Source organism: Mauremys mutica, unplaced genomic scaffold (assembly GCF_020497125.1).
Source record: "Mauremys mutica isolate MM-2020 ecotype Southern unplaced genomic scaffold, ASM2049712v1 Super-Scaffold_100297, whole genome shotgun sequence".
NCBI classification, from domain to species: Eukaryota; Metazoa; Chordata; order Testudines; family Geoemydidae; genus Mauremys; species Mauremys mutica.
In genome coordinates, this window is record NW_025423307.1 from 396,378 (window position 1) to 421,612 (window position 25,235).

Sequence of the window (25,235 nt, forward strand, 5' to 3'; positions counted from 1 at the left end):
TGATAGGCAGTGGCTGTGGAGAAAAAAAGGGATGTCCAGGCTACTCAGGTCTCCTTCTTCCAGCTCCTCATCTGGCTGGGCTGCTCCACCTGCCTGGACAAGTCCTCTGCATGCACAGCAAATAGCCCAAGAGCCATTTCTGCCCAAACCTGTGCTGGGGGGTGAGCTTCTGTCTTCCCTGTCCCATCCGCGCTAGAGCAGACCACTAGATTGAGAGAGACAGACGTTTCTGTAAGGCGCATAAAAGGGCTATTTAGTGTTGGAGCAAATGCGAGGAATGTGCATTTATGAGAGGGAATTTCCATCTCTTGAGGAACTGTATATCAGAGCCCCAGTGGCCTAATGGATAAGGCATTGGCTTCCGAAGCCAGAGATTGTGGGTTCAAATCCCATCTGGGGTGAAAATCTACTTCTTCCCTGCATATTACAAGGAAAGGGCCTTATTTTCAACCAGGAAGCTGGGACATGTTTGTTTGTTTGAGCACAAATTCCTGGATCTTGGGAACAATCACCAAGGATATTAGAAGGCTCAGTCTGGTGGATGCAACCACGCAGCCCCATCTGAGAACCAGGATCCATGGAGCAACATTCCCCTCTTGCCCTGACAGGTGGGCTGTGCAGATAATGGTGGAGGGCAGCAGGACGGGAGGTTGCACTAGCCCTGCCTGGGCTGTATCTGCACCAAGGATAAATGGAGGGGGTCATGCAGCCTGTGCCTGACACTCCACAGTGCTACATTCACTCCAGGAACAAGTCAAATCCTGCACCAAGGGTGGTGAACTCCCCAAGGCCTTTCTGCCTGCTGCTCATGCCTCTCCACCCCCTACCACAAGGTCTGCCCGCCAGCCGCCAGCCACCACCCACACCTCTCTGACCCATCCCTGCAACCCACCCTCCCCACAACCCGCCCCTCCCTTGAGGCCCACTGCCCCCACCTCCCTGCCCCCTCCCCCGAGACCTGCCCTTCCCACTGCTTGAACCTCTGCCCCTCTCCTGAGACCCACGTTCAGTCGTCTGTTATTCCATGAAACACCAAGGATGGAATAAAAAGCTGAGTTTACTCCAGGGTGAGGAAAGAAAGGAGCCCCTGACATTGCTGCTTTAGTTAAAGTGTTTTAATTAAACAGCTATTGAATGTCCACCCTATGCCCCTTGTGTCACCAGAACACATCCATGCTAGCAGTTCTCGGATGGCCACAGAGAGCAGTGCATTGTGGGTAGCTATCCCACTGTGCAACTGGCCGCAGGGTGCTTTGGGAAGGGTTTGCAATGCCTCACAGGCCTGTACAGCATCACATGATGCAGGTTTCTCTATCGCATCATTCCTTGGGCATCCTACTACATTGCCAGTTGCTTTTCAACTGCAGTGGGGAGACTGTTTGTGTGTGGGGAGGGACAGTGTGTGTGTTGGGGAAGAGTCAGTGTGTTGAGGTAGGTAGGAGTGGATCATTATTATCCCTACTTGGAAGAGGGAGAAGCTCAGGCTGAGAAAGGAGAATTGACTTGTCTTAGGCCACACAGCCAGTCAGTGGCAGAGTTGGGAATAGGACCCAAGAGCCCTGATTTTCAAACTAACCATCGGATCTTGAATTTCAGACATTGAATGACCTGAATAAAGTCCTCTCGGATGAGCTCCAGACCAACAACAGTGCACAGTAATTATTCAGCAAGTATTTGAGAACTGCAATGTTAGAGAGAATCATGAACTGCTCAGAGACCATTAATGCAGAGAAGCAGCAAAATTCATCAAACATAGAACTGGTTATGACTTATTTCCTTGGTCTTAAAAGAGAACAACAAGGAGTCTCCTCCCTGTCAATAACCCCCTGCTCAGCCAATCAGGGTAGAGACTGAGGATGGGAGGCTGAGGGTTCTCACCAGAGAGCCCAAAGGATGGCCCAGGTCACCGCTAGGGATCACTGCCCGAGCACTATTTCAGCCCCACATTTTTGGGTGGACCTCCCACAGTGGGAGCTGCCGAGCACTCCCCTGCAACACACACACACCTCCTGGTGTTGGGAGGGGAACAGATGAAAGGACAAAAGAAGCAAGAGACAAAAAGAAAGGAGAGAGGGAGAGATGGAGGAAGAGGTGAAACAAAAAGGACAAACCCTAATGTCCCCAGTGATTCTAAGGGACAAAATCCCAGGTGCGCAATAAAATTCTGCCTCCTTAAGCTCGTGTTTTCCATGCCTAGAATTCAACTGTCACCAGATGGATCAGACTGAACAGGTTTCAAACCTCAAGGAGGCTCTTACCTTCTAAACAGGGACGGCTGTTTTTCAGTAAAATCAGGAAAAGGGAAGGAGAAAACTCCTGGCGCTCACGTACCTGAACCCGAATACTCTCTCAGTCCTCAAAGAGAGACCTGGAGAAAGAGACGTGCTGAAGCAAAGCCACAGGGGTATCTGAGGTGTCCCTGGCCCCTCACCCCTCTCATGCCTGCCTGATGTCAGCATCTCTCTGTGAGGTCACCACCTCCCCACCACCTTTGACCAATAGTCTGAGGTCCTGCAAAAGGCCTTTGTGATGTCACTGCCACACCCGTCCCTTGCTGTGCTAATGTCCTGCCCCTGCCCAGGCACTTTGGAGGTTTGAGCTACTCCCTGTGGATCACCCCACTCAAGGAGCATTCGTTCTAGGAAGAAAGCTGGTAGTTTTGGATCATCTGCACATTTTGTCAGCTCACTGTTTAGCAGATGATTTATGAATATATTGACTAGTCCTGGTCCCAGTACAGACAGCACCAGTTACCTGTTTCCATCCTGAAAACTGACCATTTATTCCTATCCTTTGTTTCCTATCTTTTAACCAGTTATTGATCCACGTGAGGACGTTCCGGAGGTGAAAGTAAGCCAGTATGTTCTGGTATGGGGCACCGGCAAGAGCCGGTACACTGTGCCAGCCTGGCCCGGCTTTCCCAGGCTGGTGATTTAAAGGTGGCTGGTGCAGTGGCTGGAGCCCTGGGCCCTTTAAATCACCTCCCGAGCCCCCCTGCCGGAGCCCTGGGGAACAAATCACTGCCGTGGATGCTGCTCTCTCCCGCTCTGCCAACACAGAGCAGGGGCGGCAGAAGCTTCCTTAGAGTGGGGGGGGCACCGTTGTCCGAACTGTGGCACCCCCATGACACCTCTTCCCTAAGGACCCCCACTCACACCACCTCTCCCCCCAAGGCCACACCCACAGACGCCTCTTCCCCAAGACTGCACCCTCCCTCCACTCCATCATTTGTCCTAACAGCCAGTAAAGAGTGGTGGGGCCTTGGCCCTCTAAACCCCCTGTTCCAGCACCCCTGACACAGAGCTAAACAGGCAGCAGTGTGTGCGTGTGTGACAGAGAGTGTTGTGCTGAGCTGAGCCAGTGAGAGAAGTGGAGCTGATGTCGGGGCTGTCCCCTGCCTCAGGACTGGTTGCTTCCAGCAGCTGTCTGAACTTAGAGACAGTGTGCGACACACTCACTCTTCTGCAACGCACACACTGTCTCTCCCCCGCCCCCCCGACACACACATGCTCTCTACCCTGTTAAGTCCTTGGGGCAGCCGGTGTAGGAAACAATCACTTGAGGCCAGAGAGCAGACAGCTAACCAAAACCTCCATTTTATTTACAGAAACAGAGAGCTCACTCAGCCGGTTGAAACCGGCTGAGCTATCCCTTAATAGTCTAACTCAGTTGCCATAGTAACAAAACCCATGACAACCAAATACACAACATATTACTCCCCCCCTAATAAGAACATCCCCTAAATAAAACACACACTAAACTAGAGAAGGAGGGTAGACTGCCTCCATTCCCGGCTAAACCCTGGGGATTATTTTGCCCCATAACCGTGGGTTCGCCCTAACTAAAGATCCAGCCGATGAGGAGGCCTTCTGTCTCTAGGTGGATTATGGCGAACTTCTGGTGTTGTTGCACCCGAAAGTACTAGGGGCTCAGGGTCCGCAGCACGAATAGGTGAGGAGGTGGTATGAGCTCGTGCTGGGCAAAGGGGTATCTCAGCTGCCGGCAGTAATGGAGGAGAACAGTCAGGAACAGGTGACTCATGATTCGGTGTCTCACCAGGAGGGGTGAAGTCAGACCCCTCAACTGCAGATGGGTCCTGAAGACTGGCATGACCTGGCAACAGCTGATCTACATGTCGCCGCCAGGTAAGATTCTCTGCAGTCCGGACTATATAGGAAACAGGTCCTGTTTGAGTGATGACTGTGGCCGGGACCCATTTAGCTCTGGAAGTATAATTCCGAGCCAAAACTGGCTGTCCTGGGCTAAAGGTTCGGTCTTTTGCTCTGGGTGCCCGTCTGATGACTTGATATTGCTGCTGATGTTGCACAGTTTGTCTGGGTTCAGAAGGTTTCAGCAGATCAAAGCAAGTGTGCAGCTGTCGTCCCATCATTAGAAAGGCTGGGGAAGCCTGGGTCGTAGCATGAGGTGTGTTTCTATAGGAAAGTAAGAAGGTATCCAGACGCTTTTGAATGGAGTGTTGTCCCTTTGCTCATTTCAAAGCGTTTTTCATTGTCTGCACAAATCTTTCAGCTAATCCGTTGGTGGACGGATGATATGGTGCTGACGTGATGTGGTGTATCCCATTTGCCTTCATAAAATTTTGAAACTCCTGAGAGACAAACTGCGGTCCGTTGTCGCTCACAAGTTGTTCTGGCAGACCAAAACGACTAAAGAGTCCTCGTAGTTTTTGGATAGTACTCTCTGCAGTAGTGGACTGCATTATAGAGACTTCTGGCCATTTAGAATGGGCATCTACTGCCACCAAGAACATGCTTCCTTCAAGGGGGCCAGCAAAGTCAACGTGAATACGTTGCCACGGGTTTTCAGGACAGTCCCATGGGTGTAGGGGTGCCCACTGGGGTGCATTTCTTACACTCTGACATGACATACAAGCTTTTGCCTTCTCTTCAATAGCACTGTCCAATCTAGGCCACCAAAAATAGCTTCGTGCAATTTCCTTCATGCGCACTATTCCACAGTGACCGGAATGTAGCTGTTCTAACATCTGTGATCTCAGGGGTGGTGGAATAATGACACGCCTCCCCCACAACAAACAACCAGATTGGACCGATAACTCCGTCCGCCTGGACATGTAGGGAACAAGGTCGGGTGAGACCGGAGAGGTTTGTCGAGATTTACCATGCATCACCAGGTCCATAACTTGGGATAATACTGGGTCAACGCGGGTTGCCTTCTTTATCTGAGTAGCAGTGATGGGTGTATTCTCTACCTGTTCAAAGTAGAAGATTTCCTTTTGGGCACTATCTTGATGTTTGACCGGTAAAGGCAACCTTGAGAGGCCATCTGCATTGCCGTGCAGAGTGGATTTCCGATATTTGATTTCATATGTGTGTGCAGAAAGTATCAATGCCCAACGTTGCATACGACTAGCAGCAAATGGGGGAATGCCTGTGTAGGGTCCAAAAATTGATGTCAGAGGTCGATGGTCTGTAAGAAGAGTAAACTTTCGCCCAAACAGGTACTGATGAAACTTCCTAATTCCAAAAACAATTCCTAATGCCTCACGTTCGATTTGGGCGTAGTTAGTTTCTGCTTTGCTTAGAGTGCGTGAAGCAAAAGCAATAGGTCTTTCTTCTCCCGAAGGCATAATGTGTGACACGACCGCTCCCACTCCATAAGGGGAAGCATCGCAGGCCAATTGCAGGGGTAAGGATGGATCAAAGTGCGTTAGAACTTCAGAATTTAACAATGCATCCTTAGCTTTGTTAAATGCAACATCACAGGCTTCAGTCCACTTCCAGGCCTTGTTCTGCCCAAGGAGCTCATGAAGTGGTTTTAGCAGTGTGGCTAACTGTGAGATGAACTTTCCATAATAGTTCAGTAGTCCTAGAAATGAGCGCAGCTGGCTTACATTTCGAGGTGGGGGAGCCTCCACAATAGCTTTAACTTTTGCAGGGGCCTTATGAAGACCTGCAGAATCGATGATGTGTCCCAAATATTCAACAGAGGGCTTGAAGAATTCACACTTGTCTTTGCGAACTCGTAGGCCATACTCTTCCAGTCTTTGTAGGGTAGCCTCTAAATTCCTTAAGTGATCCTCTTCATTTCTTCCAGTGACCAGGATATCATCCAGATAGCACTGAACTCCTGACAAGCCACACAAGATCTGGTCCATAGCCCTCTGGAACAGGGCGGGAGCCGATGTGATTCCGAAGGGTAGGCGACAGTATCGATAAAGCCCCTTATGAGTCACAATAGTCAACAGCTCTTGGGACTTTTCATCGACGTGCATCTGTAAATATGCTTGACTCAGATCAATCTTACTGAACTTTTGTCCCCCAGCCAGGCCTGCGAAGAGGTCATCGATGTGGGGAAGCGGGTATTGCTCTGCACACAACACTGGGTTGACAGTGACTTTAAAATCACCGCAAATCCGGAGAGAGCCATCTTTCTTCACTATTGGAACGATAGGAGTGGCCCATGAGCTATGGGTAACTGGTATTAGGACTCCATTGGTGACCAGGCGCTCCAGGTCTGCTTCAACTTTTGGCCTGATGGCATATGGCACAGTTTGGGCTTTCAGATATTTTGGTGGACTGCCAGGTTTAATGTTCAATGTCACAGTGATTCCCTTCATACTTCCCAAATCATCTCCAAAAACAGCAGCATGTTTCCTTAGTATAGGGGTTAGACTGGTTTCTTCTTTAGTCATCCGGTGCACTTCTGCCCAGTTCAGCTGAATCTTCCCAAGCCAAGACCTACCCATTAAGGCTGGGTAGTCACCTCTCACCACAAACAGTGGCAATTTAGCCGCCTGTCCATTGAGCTCCACCTTAACATCAATAGTGCCCAACATGGGCACAGCTTCACCTGTATATGTCTTCAGAACAGTTTTTGTTGCCTTAAGCGGAAGATGCTGTAGCTTTTCCTTATACACAGTCTCCAGAACCAGCGAGACAGCTGCACCGGTGTCTAGTTCCATGCATATAGGTTTGCCCTCCAATAAGGGGGTTACCCAGTATTCATGTGAGCCCGCTGCCAAAGACAAAACATGCAGTGGCACTTCCTCTTGTGAGGAGGTGTCACCTTGATCATCCTGGGTCTGCTCTAGGGTATGCAAGGTTCCTCTTTTTGTCGGCCAGACCACAGGCCTCTTTTTCTTTTGTTTACAGGCATACTCAATGTGTCCCTTTTTGCCACAGTGTCGACACACCAGGTCCTTACACCAGCATTCTGATGCCTGGTGACCCAGCTTACCACAGCGGTAACATTCTTGACTCTGCACCGTTTTGTGGGTCAGTTCTTGTGACACTTTTTGCACCCTAGGGGATGCACCGATGTATTGTGCCTCCCTTGTAGCCAGTTCCATGGAGACAGCAATATCAACAGCCTTCTGTAATGTAAGCTGAGCCTCTGTCAGTAGGCGCTTCCGTATAGCTTCACTGCAGAGGCCACACACTAACCTGTCACGCAGGGCATCATTTAACATCTCTTTAAATTCACAGTGTTCTGCTAGGTTTTTTAAAATGGCTACAAATTGTACAACTGTTTCATCTTCCTTTTGGTCTCTTTTGTGGAACCTATATCTTTCAGCAATTACCAGTGGTTTTGGGGAGAAATGAGACCCCAGGATTTCCACAATGTCACTGTAAGGTTTAGTCTCAGGCTTAACAGGGTGTAGTAAGCTGCGTAGCAGAGAGTAGGTTTTAGCCCCTACAACAGTTAAGAATATTGGCACCTTCTTCGCTTCTGTAATGTCATTTGCAATACCAAAAAGCTCAAAACGCTCAGTATACACATGCCACTGCTCTGTATTCTCATCAAAAGGCTCCAGGGGCCTGGTCAGAGTAGCCATGATTTTTAGTTTCACTTTCACAGTCAGTGCAACAAGCAGCTTTTTTTCTTTGTTTGGTCTTTACCTTGACTTCTACTTCCTTCTGTTACTGGAGCAGCACCAGGATCCCATCCTCGTCGCCAGTGTTGTATCCTTGGGGCAGCCGGTGTAGGAAGCAATCACTTGAGGCCAGAGAGCAGATAGCTAACCAAAACCTCCATTTTATTTACAGAGACAGAGAGCTCACTCAGCCGGTTGAAACCGGCTGAGCTATCCCTTAATAGTCTAACTCAGTTGCCATAGTAACAAAACCCATGACAACCAAATACACAACACAGGACACATGTTGGGACAGGGAAACTGACTCACTCCGAATACATGCGGAGCAGGGCAGGGCGGAGGCAGATCATGCTGGTCCCAGGGTAATTTCGGGGGGTTCTGATTCCCCACTCAGCCGGGGGGCTCCCCTCTGGGCTGAGGAGCCCTGGGGTGGGGCGGGTGCAGGGGCTGTGTGTGTGTGTCAGGCTGGGGGAGCTGCCTGGGCAGAGGGGCTGGAACTGGGGGGGCTGCAGCAGCCCCTGGCTTGACGTGGTTTCCATCACACCCAGGGGTTACAGTTGGTTGGGTGGCTCAGCCCCCCCCCACTATACAGATTGTTCTGGCACCACTGGCCTAGGGTCACCGTCTAGTGCTCAGGGCCTGCCTGGCTCTCCTAGAGCAGGGCGAGCGCCCAGCTCTCCTGGGGCAGGGCTGGCGAGAGCTCTGGACAGATACTAACGGCGCCGGGGAGCCTGGATGAATATTAGTTGGACAGAGGAGCCTGGGGCAGTTTTATCAGAGAGCAGAAATGAATCCTGAACACAGCGCTGGAGCTGCAGTGCTCGGGGTGTGGGCCTGGGTCTCCTGCACAGTCTCCCTGCACCCCCTCGTGGCATAACAAGTTCCCAGCAGAGGTGCGGGACCGAGGGCTGCGGCGGGGGCAGCAGCACCCCCATGTCTCACTGTGAAAAGCTCCAGGTGCTGTGGGAACAAAGCCAGCATTATTGTGTGATTCCAGAGAACCCCGGAGCTGTGCTGCCCCTGTGCAGTGTGAGCGGGAATTGCACGTTTTCACACTGCTTGAGAACACACCTGGGTACAGTTCACAGGCTTTCAGCACTCCTGACAGGCTGATTACAACACCTGCAGCCAGGGGTGAGCTGCAGCGGGTTCGCACGGGTTCGCGGGAACCCGTTGTTAAATTTAGCAGCCATTTTAGAACCGCTTGTTAAGGGCTGCTAAATTTAACAAAAGTTCCCGCCCACTCCTCTCCTGCTCCGCCCCCTTCTCCTCCCCCTCCCCTGCTTCCCGCGAATCAGATGTTCGCGGGAAGCCTGAACAAGCAGCATGGAGGCAGCCAGCAGGTAAGCTGGGGCGCAGAGGGGGAGGGGAGGTGCGGCTGGCTCAGCAGCTCCCGGTCCCAGACCGCGGCTCCCTCCAGCCCAGCGCCGGCCCGGGGAGTCGGGCCCCACGGCTGCCGCCGAGCGGCCGGGCCCCCGTGCCGGCCCGGGGAGTCGGGCCGAGCGGCCGGGCCCCGGTGCCGGCCCGTCCCGGGGAGTCGGGCCGAACGGCCCGGCGAGTCAGGCCCCGGTGCCAGCCCAGGGAGTCGGGCCGAGTGGCCCGGCGAGTCGGGCCCCGGGGCCGACCCGGCCCGGCGAGTCGGGCCCCGCGGCGCCGGTCGTGGTCCTGGCAGAGTGGACCCGGTCCCCAGGCAGTGTGGTAAGGGGGCAGGGAGGGGGTGGGTTGTGGGGGGGTGGATAGGGGTCAGGGCAGTCAGAGGGCAGGGAACAGGGGGATTGAATGGGGGCAAGGGTCCTGGGGAGTAGTCAGGAAAGAGCAGGGTTGGATGAGGTGGTGGGGGCACTCAGGGACAGAGAGAAGGGGTAGTTGTATGGGGTAGGGGTTCTGGGGGGCCATTGAGAATGAGAGGAGGGGTTGGGTGGGGCGGCAAGGGGCAGTCAGGGGACAGGGAAGGGGGGGATGGGTCAGGGGTCTCGGAGTGTGTGTGTTAAGGAACATGAGGGGTTGGATGGGGCACGACCCCCCCCCCCACGGAGGGGGGGGGAAGGAGGGAACCCGTTGTTAAAATTTTGGAGGGAGGAAGGAACCCGTTGTTAAAAATTTGGCAGCTCATCACTGCCTGCAGCCAAGCAAGGCAGAGCTAATCAGGATAAAAAGGAGCTCATTCCAGTTTGTGGTGTGCGTGTGAGGAGCTGGGAGCAAGAGAGGGTGAGGGTGTAGCTGCTGGAGGACTAAGGAGTACAAGTATTATCAGACACCAGGAGGAAGGTCCTGTGGTGAGGATGAAGAAGGTGTTTGGAGGAGGCCATGGGGAAGTAGCCCAGGGAGTTGTAGCTGTCATGCAGCTGTTACAGGAGGCACTATAGACAGCTGCGATCCACAGGGCCCTGGGCTGGAACCCGGAGTAGAGGGCAGGCCCAGGTTCCCCCAAACCTCCCAACTCCTGATCAGACACAGGAGGAGTTGACCCAGACTGTGGGTTCCACCAGAGGGGAAGATCACTGAGGTGAGAAAATCTGCCAATAAGCACAGGACCCACCAAGGTAGAGGAGGAACTTTGTCGCAGCCTCTAATTGCAGCATTTTTAAACGATCTGCATGCTGCTTGCAGGCTCCTAACACTTGCCACAGCAGCTCCTTTTAACTTCCATTCAACCACCTGTACTTATGCCGATAGGTTGACTTTAGGTCTTTAACTTTGATTGGTAGCTGAGAAGATGGTAAATTGGAGAGAAATCCGTTCTTCATTTGCTTGTTATTTCCTGACTTCTTTATTCATCGCCTTTTCCTTATTTCCCTACAGATTGACTAGATCTTGGTGCTAGCAGGGGGCCCTGACGGGCTCCTTATTTTCTGATTTCTTTCAGAAGCATTGAACTTGCCAGGGCACAGTCAGATTCTGGATGCTCATGTAAATGTAACACCTCAGGCTCAGCTTTAGTTCTGTTTCTCAGCTCTTTTGGAAAATCGATCTTTAGTCTGACATGTAGCATCCTTGCATTAGGAGATGGCTAATTAATAAGACCATAAACCTTGGCAATCAAATGGAACCTGAAGTACACAGAAGAGCCCAAAAGGCCGTTGGGGAGTGGAGTGCAAGTTGAGGAAGACTTCCCTGCACAGCCTCTCTCTCAATTCTCGTTTTCCTGGATTGAGCGCAAAAGTCGGGAATCAGCTCAGGGTAGGGTTATACCATGTGTGTGCAGTGGTTAGACAAGAAACTGGACTGGTATGGAGCAAAACACTTGTGTGTACCTTTGAGAAGGAGCAGAAAAGAGCATTGGGGCTGCGGGATAGCGCTTGCATAGGCTTTCTTTGGCCTGTTTTGCTGTAAGAGTTAACAGTGAGAGATTGTTAGTCACAGGTCAGTGGGTGCGTTTATGCAAATTAGGAGCATATAGGGAAACCTGCAAGAGGAAGGAGGCTGAAAGACTTCTCTGTCTTTGAACAGAATTGTGTGTTAAGGGCTCTTGCTTTGAATTCTTCCAGTGGAGTCATTTCGGGGAAGTGATCATCACTTCGAGTTACCTAGTTATCAAGTGTCGTGAATGGTGTTTGGTGCGTGTCTGGGAGCGCCTCGTGCTGAAGTAGAAAGCAGTGGAGGAAGAGCGGCTGCCTAGCATCCGAAACTCTCAGCATCGCTTCTCAGCTCCTTGGAGCTAAGATCAAAAGTGTAGTTCGTCCTGAGAGGATCCGCTGTAGCAAAGGTGCCCCTCAACAAGGCGGACAACAACATCCGGCAGCTGGTGAAGAAGTGGCTGTCCCTACCCCAGAACGCCAGCAACGAGCTCGTATACATCGCTCACCGTCACGGGGGCGCCAACGTCCCCCGCATGGGAGACCTCTGCGACATCGCGGTAATCACGCATGCCTTCCGCCTCCTGACGTGCCCGGACGCCACAGTTAAGAACATCGCGACCACCACCCTGCGCGCCGCGAGGCGAATCGGCAGACCCCCCTCCGACCAAGACGTGGCCACCTTCCTGAGCGGCTCCCTGGATGGAGAATTCGGCCCGTTCAGGGGCGACGTCGCCTCGCTGTGGACCCGCGCCCGCAACGCCACCCGCCGACTGGGAAAGCGACTGGGCTGCCACTGCGTATGGAGCGAAGATCGGCGGGAGCTAGGAGTCCTGATACTGCAGATCGGGACGGAGGACAACACCATCGTCAGCCCTGGAGCCAGAGGCATGCTGGAGAGGTCGCTGAAGGCCGCCACCCGCGCGCTCTACGTGGACACCCTGAAGAAAAAGCCGGACCAGGGCAAGGCTTTTGAGGTCACCAGCAAGTGGGACTCCAGCAACCACTTCCTCCCCTCAGGCAGCTTCATCCGTTTCGCCGACTGGCGGTTCATACACCGCGCCCGGCTGAACTGTGTCCCCCTCAACGGAGCCATCCGCCACGGGAACCCGGACAAACGCTGCCGGAGGTGCGGGTACGCCATGGAGACCTTGCCCCACGTCCTGTGAAGCTGCAGACCCCACGGCAGAGCCTGGCAGCTGCGCCACAACACCGTCCAGGACCGCCTGGTGAAGGCCATCGCCCCGCACCTGGGAGAGATCGCTGTCAATCACGCCATCCCCGGCACCGACAGCCCGCTGCGCCCGGACATCGTCATCACGGATGAGGACCGGAAAAAGATCATCCTCGTCGATGTGACGATCCTGTTCGAGAATAGGACCACGGCCTTCCGCCAAGCCCGAGCCCGCAAACTCGAAAAGTACGCTCCCCTGGCTGACACCCTGCGAGCAAAGGGCTACGAGGTCTACACCGACGCTCTGATCGTTGGGGCCTTGGGTGCCTGGGACCCCCTTAATGAGCGCGTGCTGCGGACCTGTGGGGTGGGCCGTCGCTACGCGCGGCTCATGAGATGCCTAATGGTCTCGGACACTATTCGGTGGTCCAGAGACATTTACACAGAGCACGTCACCGGCCACCGTCAATACCAAGAGTGAGCTGGCGTGACTCCACACACCCGCAAGGGGGAAGAGACCTGTAAACTTCCCCTGTTGGACTTTATCCCCTGAGCCCTGAACCAACCAAACTGAACTCTGCCCTGTGAGGGGCACCCTATCACCATTACCCAGTCCACTCATTTATTCATGCCCACGACTATCCATAACCTGTTTGTATGAGTGATGTGCCCTCACTGCTTGCTGGCTGTACCTTGTACCCACCCACCGTATACCCCGCATTGGGGACATGACAGACTGTGTATATGTATATGCTGCCTAACATCAAAATGCTAACATCCCCCCACAACCTGTATGTTACCCCCAATGACACAATAACTGACGCTTCAAACACTTTGTATCATTTATTTTAAATATTCTCTAATAAAATTTAAATCTGTTCTTATCAGTTTAATATCTGATAGGTCCTTTATTTGAGGACTGTATATTAAATTGATTTTTGAAACAAGGGGATGGAATAGGAGCTTGCTCTCTCCACCCCATGCATTGACCTGGTATTGCAGTGTTTCCAGGACCAGTGCCTCTCCTTCTAGGGAGAATTGTTTGGTTAAAAAGCAGAAAAAAGTTTCACTTTAAAGATGCTGATTTGAGAAGATTTTTTTAAAGTAGTTGAAAAATCAGGTTTCTTTATCACTTTGGTTTCTTCATAACAACATATTGTTAAAATTTCTTGGGAGTGTTTTCTGAGTCTACAGATGTGAGTTTCTTTGTCTTGCTAGAGGATTGTTTTAAAAGCTGGGATTCTTCTGTTTCCTTTGAATCTTTTTAACAATATGAGGGATGAATGCTTTCCGGACTGAGGGTCTGTTTGGGAGATGGTTGGTTGGGGGGGACACACAGATTGATATACATGTGACTCAAATATTACCAATAACTGGATGAGTTACATAGACTTCTCTCCACCCAGCCTACGTTCCATGTATCTTGACTGAGCCTGCCACCCACCATCCCAGAGAAGAAGCCTGAAGCTTGAGCCCCACCGCACTCCCTCAGTTACAGCCCAGGAGGCTGTGGCCACAATAAAAGCCCCTGGTGGCCACATTTGAGAAATGCTGGAGCCTCACAGTAAACAAATCCCAGCAGGTTTGTCACTCCCTGTCCCCCACCCTGGGGATTTCCTGCCCTCTCCCACCCAGCCCAACCTTCCTGGAAGTTCCCACCCCCTGTGTATTTACTGCCCTTTCTCCCCGCCAAGGGAACCTGCCAGCAACTCCCTGCTAATCCCTCCCTCAACTGGCTCCACTGCAGCCATTTCCCTTCCCCCGGCCCCTGGAAGGACGGAATGAGCTGGAGCAAAACATGGATGTTGCGCTGCAGCCTGTTAGGGCAAAAAGGGCAATTGGGGACATGTCAGAACAGGAAATCATTTCACAGCACAATTCCCCCCGGCTCTTTCCCTGCACACAGATATTCCAGCTTGTCCTGCATGGGACAGAAACATTCAAATCTAGGGCTGTCAATTAATCGCAGTTAACTTACACAATTAACTTTAAAAAAAATCATGATTAATCTGTTTTAATCACACCGTTAAACAATAGAATACTAATTTAATTTTGTTTTTCTACATTTTCAAATATATTGATTTCAATTACAACACAGAATACGAAGTGTACAGTGCTCACTATATATAGTTTTATTACAAATATTTACACTGTAAAATATAAAGTACTGTAGTGCAAGCTCTGTGTCATTAAAGTGCAACTTGCATATGTAGATTTTTTTTGCTGTTGCAGAAGTGCACTCAAAAAGAAAACAATGTAAAATTTTAGAGTCCAGTCAGTCCTACTTCTTGTTCAGCCAATCGCTAAGACAAACAAGTTTGTTTACATTTACTGGAGATAATGCTGCCCGTGTCTTATATACGTCACCTAAAAGTGAGAACAGGCTCTCTCATGGCACTTTTGTAGCCAGCGTTGCAAGGTATTAACGTGCCAGATATGCTAACATCCATATGCCTTCATACTTCAACCACCATTCCAAAGGACATGCTTCCATGCTGATAACGCTTCTTAAAAAAATAATGCATTAATTTGTGACTGAAGACCTTGATGAAGAATGTATGTCCCCTGCTCCATGGTTTTATCTGCGTTCTGCCATATATTTCGTTTTATGGCAGTCTTGGGTGATGACCCAGCACATGTTGTTCACTTTAAGAACACTTTCACTGCAAATTTGACAAAACACAAAGAAGGTATAATGTGAGATTTCTAGAGATAGCTACAGCGCTTGAGCCAAGGTTTAAGAATCTGAAGCGGCTTCCAAAATCCAAGAGGGACGAGGTGTGAAACATGTTGTCAGAAGTCCTTAAAGAGCAACACACTGATGCAGACACTACAGAACCTGAACCACTAGACAGGAAAATCAATCTTCGGTGGGTGGCATCTGACTCAGATGAGGAATATGAAGGTACTTTGGATCGTTATCAAGCAGTACCTGTCATCAGCATGGAAGCATGTCCCTGGCCTCTGATTGCTAGAAGCTGGGAGGGGGAACAGGGGCTGGAGCTCTCCATGGCCACCTGGTCTGGTCACTCCCTCTGAAGCCCATAGCCAGGGCCAGCCTTAGGGGTGGGTGCCACCAGGGAATTACCCAGGGGTACCATGGTCAAGGGCGGTGCTGTGCGGTAGCAGAGAGGTGTGTGCTGCTGGTGTAAAGTCAGAAACTGCTCCCGGCTGGCAGGGGAGTGCTGCTTGGGGTGGTGCCCAGATTTCTCCCTGCTCCCTCCCGGCATAGGAACATGCGGGGAGGGAGGGGGAGAGAAGGGGGAGATAGCGGTGATGAGCAGATACTGCTCCCCCCAATGTTCCTCTGTGCCCCCCTAGGGGGCTGTGAGGGGGGAGCAAGGAGGGACATCAGGGCTCCCTGCATCCAGGTCACCTTCCCCACCTGGGCTGCATAAGGGGAGGACAGAGGGAGCAAAAAGTCTTTGTGAGCTCAGCACACACAAGACAGGAAAAGATTAACACCCACACCCAGCCCAGCCAGAGTGGGAGCTTCCCCCACTTCCCGGCCACAGGCCCACGGGGCTCATGGATGGAGGAGTTTGGGGGGCTGTGGGGGCCCCTGAAGGACTAGCTCAGCGTGTGAATGAGGGACTGGGGTGTATGTGGGGGCCGGACTGTGGGTTGGGGTGTCCAGGAGGACCCCAGGGAAGGGACTAGGGGGATTAGGGATAGAGGAGGGTGGGGTTACCAAGGTGCATTGTGGGAATGTGGGATTTAGAGAGCCCAGAGTGGATGGGGGTGGGCGGGTTGGAGGACCCCACAGTGGCTGAAAAGGGGAACCCGGCAGGTTGTGGGGCAGCAGAGATTGGAGCGGAAGAACCTCACACCCTGGGGATGGACTGGGGCAGTGGGGGGATGGGAAAGTGGGGCCCAGCCGGGGAAATGGGCTGGAGGCAATTAGGGGCGGGGCGCTGAGGGGGGGTGGGAGGAGGAGGAGGAGGAAGGGGGTGGGGTGAGAGGAGGCGGTTGGGGGCCGGGTGGCGGGGGGGGGGCGAAGGGAAAGGCCGGGCAGAGCGGACAGGGTGGGGGAGGGGGCGCCGGGGGCGCAGCTGGTGGGAGGGTCACTGGGGGGGCGGGGAGGGGATTCGAATCTGCCCGGGATTCGAAACCCAACGGCCGCAGCGCGCGCCGGGGGGCGGGGGGCAGCGAAGCCTCGGGGCGAGGGTACGGGGGCCTCCCCCCACGCGCCGAGTCTCTGTCCCGCGCTCTCGCCGCCAATCAAGGAGCGGGGAGGGGCGCGGCGAAGTGACGTGTTACGGCTCCTCCTCCAATAGAGGCCGCGTGTGAGAGAGAGAGAGAGAGAGAGAGAGAGAGAGAGAGAGAGAGAACTACGCTTCCCAGAGTGCACCGGGAGGGCGCGTTGTCTGAGCAAACTGTCCGTCACTTCCGCTCTGAGACGAGCCAGGAACTACAACTCCCAGCCTGCCCCGGGGCGCCTCCGTCCTCTCCAGCCCAGCTAAGGGCGGGTCCCTGGGTCAACCTGACACCTCCCCGCCCCAACGCAACTCCTCATCCCCACCCCGCCCCCCAGAGAGCCCCGCCCCCCCGGTGCTGGGTGTGACGCTGCCCCGCGCAGGAACGTGCTGCGCTGCTTCGCCCCTTTCACCCCCGGCACAAAGCGGCTGCTCGGGGCGGGGCCGGGTCTGGCTCTGCCCGGGGGCTGGATCCACGTGTTCCCGGCGCCCCTACGTGTCACCCCCCGACTCCTGCTGCCCCCAGCCCCGCCCCCCTCCCCGGGGGAGCCCGGCTCCAAAGCCCCGCAGACAGACCCGTCCCCACTGTGCCGGGTCGTGATGGGAAATTGTCCAAGCTGGCCCAGGGGAGAAGCGTGTGTCCCTGCTGCCCCCTGCTGGTGGGGCTGAGCCCCGGGGTGGGGGTGGGGGTGGGTGACACTGTTTGTATCAGTGTGTTGCTGGGCTAACCAGTAGGAAATGGCTTTGCAGGATTTTGTATCCTGCAGCAAGTGAGTGAGTGAGTGACTGACACACACACACACACACACACACTGACGCACAAAGGGACTCACACAATCCCAAGAACACTCACACACAACACACCCAGAGGGACATGCTAGCTTAACCCCCAAAGAGAGCAACAATCACATCCCCAGCTGCACTCACAATCACCCCCCCCACATCATAATATTTGCAATCGTGCTCAGAGACACAACCGCACACAGTTCACTCCCACTGCTCCAAATACAAGGACCTCCTGCCCCACACAGCATGTGCCACGGCCTGTGGAACTCACTGCCACTGGACAGCTACCAATGAGAATGATCCCCTCGTGCTGGATCGTCTGCTTGGCCCCCTGCCCCCTCTTGGGGTGCGCTGTGCGGCATGGCTGGGGATTGTGCACTGGCCCAGCACCAGGCAATGCAGAACGGACACCACACACCCTGCCCTGCCTCACCTGAGCTGCTCTCCAGGTGCATTGGAGCCCAGCACCCCGCACCTTGGCACTCCTGCCCCACAGGGGGTGAGCTGCAGCCCCCGCCACACTCCACAGAAGGGAGAAGAGTCAGGCCAGCCAGCCCTTGTAAGATGGGGAAATCCCCATCGGGGTCGACGGTATGGGGGCTGTGACAAACGAGGAAACGGTTGTCGTGCCGGCAGAAGGCAGCAGAGCATGCACACACACACAATTGCAAACATACATGAACACATGCATGAATCCAGCCACACACACACAATTGCTAATATACACAAACACCCGCACAAATCCAGCCAACACCAACACAAGCCTGGGAGCCAGGAGAGCAGAGCAGGCTGGGGCTGGGTCACTCCACTTCCCGCAGTAAGTAGCCAGCCCCCCTGGTCCCACGGAGGCCTGGGACCAGCCCCCCTCTGCTTCCCCCCATGGAGGCCTGGGGCCCCAGCCTGCTCTGCTCCCCTGGCTCCCAAGCTTGGGGGGAGGGGGGAACCGCCCCACAGCACTCGCCGGCGGCGTGGCTGGGAGCCAGGGCAGTGGACCAGGCTGGGGCTGGGTCACTCCACTTACCATGCAGTGAGTGCAGGGGCGGGGGCCATGGGGAAGAGCCGGGCAGCCCCCCCCCTGCAGCAGCTCCCCACCCCAGCTCACCTCCGCTCCGCCTTCTCCCCTGAGCTCGCCGGCGCCACTCCACTTCTCCCGCCTCCCAGGCTTGCGGTGCCAATCAGCTGTTTAGTGCGGCAAGCCTGGGAGGGGAGGAGAATCAGAGCGGGGGCGGCGTGCTCAGGGGAGAAGATGGAGGAGACGTGAGCTGGGACAGGGAGCGGTTCCCCTGCACTCCCCCCGCCCCCCATTACTTGCTGCGGGTAGCCCTCCCCCCGCACCTCCCCCAGCCCCCTGCCCCAGCTCACCTCCACTCCCCCGCCTCCCCTGAGTGCGATTTTTGGTGCCCCCAACCACTTGGCACCCTGGGCGGCCGACTAGTTCGCTTAGTGGTTGCACCGGCCCTGGCCACTGCCTATCAGCAGGATTCCTCCTCCTCCTTAGTGGGACTAAATCTCCGCACCTAGACAGCCGGTCCGTCCACTGCACCCCAATCCCCCATGCCTAAGCCTCCCTGCCAAAGCCCTGCACCTGGCTCCAGAGAATTAAGTCTCACATCTCACTGGGAACTCGACTTTTTGTGCCCAGAGAGTCTTGGCCCCCCTCAGTAGCTGACCCGAGAAACACAGTGTCTGCAAAAGCAGCAAAGAGTCGTGTGGCACCTTATAGACTAACAGACGTATTGGAGCATGAGCTTTCGTGGGTGAATTCCCACTTTGTCGGATGCGTCAGTGTCGGCCTTTTCCAAAGAAGTGCCTGGAGGGCCTTTTTCTGTGGGACCATGTGGCCTAACGGATAAGGCGTCTGACTTCGGATCAGGCAATTGAGGGGTCGAGTCCCTTTGTGGTTGTGCTTGTGCAGTTTTACCTTTGGGCTGAAAGTCCTGCTCCCTTCTGGGCTGGAACCTCTTCTTGGCTGCTCAGGCCAATGCTCTGGCTTCAGCTAGAGCCCCGGGAAGGAGTTGGGGGTTGGGCGTCACAAAGGCTGGGGCATGAGCCCCAGGTGCTTCCAGTCTTGCCTTTGCCCTTCCTGACTTGTCAAAGAAAATGGGCGGCTGCCCGGGCTACAGTGTGGAGCAGTTTCCCTCTTCCAAATGTGTGCCTGTCCCTGTGCTGGAGGGGGGTTGCTACATGGAGCCTGGGTGTTTCTCTGCTTCTCACCAGCTGGGGAAAAGCCTCTTGGGGAAAAATCTCCTGCCCCACTGCAAAAGTGAGCACCTTGAGTGGGAACGGTAAGAGGCCCCACCGGGGGGCTGGCCCTGCTTTTCTACCGTCATCGATAATCGCCACAGAGCATCAGCAGCTGCCCTACATGCTGGTCTTTGAGTGGCCTTCAGTGGGTGTTTGGCATGGCAGGGAGCAGGCTGCCTGGGTGTTTTTGTGCCTGTCTGAAGGCCACACATAGGCATGGTCCTGCCCTCCTCTGGCCCTGACCTCAATTGTTCTGTGGCTTTTAAGCCTTCCCTTGGAGCCATCAGCACCAGCCGCCTCTGCTCCAGGTGCCCAGAGGAGGAGAGGTGCTGGGCTCTGTGACGAAGTGGAGGATTTTCTTGGGGTTGTCTGTGTTTTCCAGTGTTTTGCATGCACAGGGAGTGGGACTCAGTGTCCCCAGGTGTTACTGGTTTAATGAGGTGAGGGGAGAGGGAGTTTGTTGTTACAGAGGACCGGAGAGGGACTTGGGACCCCGGCTGATGGCCTGGAGGATGGAGACCCCAGCGACTGGTGACCTGGTGACCCGGAGACCCAGCTCAGGAGTCACAGCCAGTTCTGGCCAGTGGGGGACAATGGGCTGCAGAGAGAGGATCCCGTGACCAACCTGTTCCAGCCAGAGGAGAAAAGACAATGGACAGAGGTGGGGCTTGGGGCCCGGGATATCGGAGGCCCAGCTGGGAAGCAGGGGGGCTCGGGGCTGGAGAGGGGCAGCAGGCAGAGCCCACCTGGCTGCAGGGGGACTGTGATGTGCTGGGCTGAGGGAGGCCAGGCCTGAGGCCCTGAGAGTTTCCTGTGCTGTGTTCAACTCTCAATAAACCCTCCTGTTTTATGCTGGCTGAGAGTCACTCCGGTCTAGAGAACAGGGGGCATCAACCCCTTCGGGGGTGAGGAGGCCCAGGGGGTCCAGAGCGCGTGGACTCCCTGAGGGGGCCCACGGCGAGAGACAGACGTGCTAAGGCTCAGAGAGGTGCGGCTCCAGGAGGTGGAGGGGCCTGACCCCGAGAGAGAGTGGACCCCCGAGAAGGGCTGTCGCCCTGAAAGGGGCACCCCCCACGGACCGCACGGGGCCAAGAGTGGGCAGGATCTGTGAGTCCGTGACAGGCAGTGACATCACAAAGGCCCTTTTGCAGGACCTCAGACTATTGGTCAAAGGTGGTGGGGAGGTGGTGACCTCACAGAGAGATGCTGACATCAGGCAGGCAGGACAGGGGCGAGGGGCCAGGGAAACCTCAGAGACCCCTGTGGCTTTGCTTCAGCAAGTCTCCTTCTCCAGGTCTCTCTTTGAGGACTGAGGGAGTATTCGGGTTCACGGACGTGAGCACCAGGAGGAACCTCTTTCGAGTTTTCTCCTTCCCTTTTAGTGATTTTACTAGAAAACAGACGTCCCTGTTTAGAAGGTAAGAGCCTCCTCTAGGGAAGGGGTGTCATGGGGGTGTCACAGTTCGGATGCCGGTGCCCCCCCATGTAAGGAAGTTCCCGCCACCCTGCTCTGTGTTCGCAGGGCGGGAGAGAGCAGCATCCACGGCGGTGATTTGCTCCTGGCTGACGGAGCAGAGCAGCAGGCTCAGCTGTCAGAACTTCCCAGAGCGATAAAGGGGAGGGGCCCATGGCTCTGTAGCAGGAATGCAGGGCAGGTGAGTTCACAGCGGGCATACTGGGATACTGGAGGAGGCCAGTTATGGTGATATAATGAACAGCAGCGTCTACACTGACACTCTGTCACTTTAAGTTTGCTGCAAAAAGCTCATCGAAGTGGTTTTATTTGGTCACCAAAACAGGGCAGTTTTGTCACCAGATGTGGCATTGCAGTGCCAACTGAGGGAGCATAGTGTGTTTTTCACACACCTGAGCAATATACTTCTGCTGAAATAACGTTGTAGTGCAGACCTGGCCAAAGAGTCTCTCTCTCTCTCTCTCTCTCTCTCTCTCACTCTCTCTCTCACTCTCACTCACACACACACACACACCTCTCTGCGGGGATGCAGGGAGTCAGGTGTGAGCAGACACTGTACCTTAATCACAAGCTGGCACCATGGTTTAGCTGGTTAAAGTACCTGTTTTGTAAACAGGAGATGCTGGGTTCAACTCCCAGTGGTGCCTTGTTGAGATGCTTTTAGAGCACCTGGTATTAGCTACTGTCAGAAGACAAAATACAGAGCTAGATGGACCTTTGGTCTAGCCCAGTGTGGTTTTTCTTATGGTTTAAATTACACTCACTGACACTGATAATAGAGTTACTGAAAGTTTGGGAGTTAAGAGCTGATAGGTCAGTGGTCCAAGCCCCTTGCAGGTGACCCCCTCCCTCTGGGACAGGGACAGGTCTGAGCTCTTGCACCAAATGCTCATTGTGGCTTCCAGAATCTGTGGGCAGCTCATTTAGTTTACACCCAGGGTTGAGTCCTTGATTCACACAACAAGGATAACAACCCTTTGTTTCTCCTGATCCAATAACATGGAGACTGGGAATCCAATACCAGCCACAAGTGATCATTTCGGCAAACAACCCAACCTATTTCCAACATACTGTAAAATCCACATGCAGACTCCTACACGAAACCTTGCAAGAAAATCTTCCTGAGGGGGTCTGAAGCACCTGATGCTGGAGGGAAGGAGGGAGCTGTGGGTTGGGATTGAGGAGCGGCCTGTGGGTTGGGACAGAGGAGAAGGGTGAAGAGGAGCAGGCTCTGGTTGGGAGTGAGGAGCAGTGAGCATAGGAGGGACTGAGGGTTGGGATTGAGGGGCACTGGGAAAAGAGGGGACATGGGTTTGGGCTGAAGAGCATCTTCATTTGGGGATCCAGCAGGTTATTCTAATTCCTTAGGTATATTGTGTGTGTGCAGGGAAGGAACATGCTCTATGCCCAGAGGCCTTTATTCCTCCAGGCTGCAAAGACAGAGGGGATGTCAAGGAGTTGTTCCTTCAATCCCCCCCACACAAAGGCCCTTCTTAGGAAAGGAAAATCCTGAAGAGAAAGAGTAACACCAAAGAAGACTCCAGAAAGTCAGATTTTTACAATCGTAGTGAGAAGTTTATCACCTGACCAGGGACTTGAACCCTGGCCCCTCAGATTAAAAGTCTGATGCTCGGCCAACTGAGCTAGCCAGGCTCACATAGGAAAAGTGCAAGTGGGTGCAGAGGTGAAGCTAGTCAAGAAAAAGCGAGTGGGAAACAATTGGGGAAACCTGCTGCCAGGGGCGGCTCTACAAATTTGGCCGCCCCAAGCAATCATGCCCGGGAGGCGCCCCCGAGCCGCGGGAGCAGCGGACCTCCCGCGGGCATGACTGCGGAGGGTCCTCTGGTCGCGCGGCTCGGCTGGACCTCCCGCAGCTGTGGGCGGTTCGCTGGTCCGGCGGTTCCGGTTGAGCTGCCGCAGGCATGCCTGCGGGAGGTCCAGCCGAGCCGCGGGATCAGCGAACCGTCTACAGTCATGCCTGCGGGAGGTCCACTGGAGCCGCGGGCCGAGCGTCCCCTCCGCAGTCATGCCTGCGGCAGGTCCGCTGCTCCCGGGGCTCCGGTGGACCTCCCGCAGGCATGACTGCGGCAGGTCCGCCGGCCCAGCCTGCTGCCCCCCCGGGAAAGGGCCGCCCCAGGCGGGTGCTTGCCCCGCTGGGCTCTGGAGCCGGCCCTGCCTGCTGCTCTCTCTCTCTGCCCAGCCCTGGCCTGGCCTGGTATTAGTGCAGGTTAAAAAGATGGGAAAATATTGGCATCTACCAGCCTTTCATAGCTGTAGAAGACTCAGGCAAAATACAGAGGTGCCCATCTGCAAGTGCCGAATGGTTGGATTGGCTAATGCAGCCTGTAGATGTCCAGGGCACACTGGGATACAGAGCCAAGTGTCCATCACCATCATCATTTCAAAAGGATAATGATAATGATGGGAAGGTTCACAATTGACTCAGCAGTTGCATACAAAGGTGCACGTTTGGCAGTTACACTGAGAAATACTGGCTCCTTCTCAGTCTCAGGTTGGCCACCCCGGTCTAGATGTAGAAGTTACAACATTTAAACTTGAAAGAGGGGCCAATTTCCCCATCATTTCCCACCTTTACATCCAAACATGATGACTTTCTGAATGAACCCTCCTCGTTCAGCCAGAAGATCTTGGGGTGGATTTAGGAGTCACTGGGTAAAATTCTCTGGACTCTGTTCTGAATCAGGTCAGAGCAGAGGTACCTAATGATATAATCTGGCTGTAAAATCTATTTATCAACACCAAATATGGTGTGAAATTAATCCTCAAAAACGGCTGTTCCCCACCCAGACCCCAGCAAAGGGCTCTCCAGGGAAGGGGGCTGTTGAGGAAGGAAAGATGAAAGACGTCCTTCTCTCCCTGGAGGGACTGGGCTCTGCGCTTTGGACAGAAAGGAAGGGAAGGAAATGGCTACATGACAGCAGCAGAACCTAAGAAATGAAACACAACAGGCTTCTGAGCACGTTGCTTCCGAACAGTGAATGAACCTGACTCCCGTATCATGAAAAGCCAAAAAGCCGTTTCTTTCTATGCCCAGGAGAAAAGAGTTCCAATCATTCCTGCCCGTTTACTTTTGAATTATTTTACATTATAAAGAAAATTGTAACAAAATTAGTCTGAACTTGAGCTGCCTGTTATTAAAAGCTGGTTCCCAATTCAGTTCCAACTGCTCTGCTAGAAACACCCCCAGGTCCCTGCTCACCCCAGGAAGAGGAAAAAGAGAAACCCCCCCTGGGCACTGCCCTTGGCGCCAGGCTGCTGTCCCGGGGTGCGGGTGGGGACCGATTGTTTCCTGCCGAGGAGGGAGCCAATAGAGGCCTCTGGTGCTCTGCTCCTAGCATCTGCCCGGCCCAGGCTGTCCTCTGCCTCAGCTGCTGCTCCCGGCCTGCTCTAGAGTCAAACACGCAGGGCACCCAGGGGAACAGAGGCTGGGACAGGGCAGCAGCCTGGGCTGGGCTGGGAAGATGCTGGGAGTTCTCGTTCCCTGAGAACTGGCCTGGCTCCCATCTCAACAGCAAACAAATCAATTCCACGTCCCCTCCCCAGAAAAACCAGCCTGGAGCCAAGGGCAGCAGGGGACGATTCCCTCCAGTTCCCACCGAGGCAGGAGAGAAGCCAGGGTGTTTCTAGCAGAGCTTATGGAACTGGCGTGGGGAAACCAGCCTTTAATAACAGGCAGTTCCAGTTTAAGCTAAGTGTTTTAAACAATTTTTACAACATTAAATAACCCTTCAATCGTAGTGTCACCATCCATAAAATTGCTTCAGCCTTATAGGTTCCCAAGTGCACAACTAAACATCTCTTCAAACACAAGGGAGTGGAGATCAATCAGTGTTCAGAGTCATCCCACATAAAAGAACCATGTTGTGGTACATACTGGCCCCATCATGTGGCCATCGCCTTTCCCTCCTCTCTGTTAAAACTTTTAGTATTTTGCACAGAAACCTTCTTCCCTCAGGAGAGACTTGGGAACCAGGGCTCCTAGCCAGACAAAAACTTTTAAGAGGAGGCGTAACCTGTCAAAAAATGATCTCCCCTCTTCAGTTCAGTGATACCTTGGAATGTTACTTGTCCCGGCAGAGCTGGAGGATTGAAAGCAGCTACATCAAACCCCTGTGTAGCTCGCAGGAATGAACATAAATACTCCCTGGTATCTGAAGAGATATTTTGTTTTACCCTTGGTAAACTACAA

At 53.9% G+C, this 25,235-nt stretch overlaps 4 non-coding genes across 4 annotated transcripts; 3 read left to right on the forward strand and 1 right to left on the reverse strand.

Moving 5' to 3' along the window:
* Window positions 1–328: 328 nt before the first annotated feature.
* On the forward strand, window positions 329–401 carry TRNAR-CCG. Its single transcript has one exon. It is a non-coding gene; the product is annotated as a tRNA-Arg (tRNA).
* Window positions 402–13,166: 12,765 nt separating this feature from the next.
* LOC123360725 lies at window positions 13,167–13,352 on the forward strand. Its single transcript, XR_006576061.1, has one exon. It is a non-coding gene; the product is annotated as a U2 spliceosomal RNA (small nuclear RNA).
* Window positions 13,353–21,598: 8,246 nt separating this feature from the next.
* Window positions 21,599–21,672, forward strand: TRNAT-UGU. The gene has a single exon. It is a non-coding gene; the product is annotated as a tRNA-Thr (tRNA).
* A 933-nt stretch (window positions 21,673–22,605) lies between these two features.
* On the reverse strand, window positions 22,606–22,678 carry TRNAK-UUU. Its single transcript has one exon. It is a non-coding gene; the product is annotated as a tRNA-Lys (tRNA).
* Between the last annotated feature and the right edge of the window lie 2,557 nt (window positions 22,679–25,235).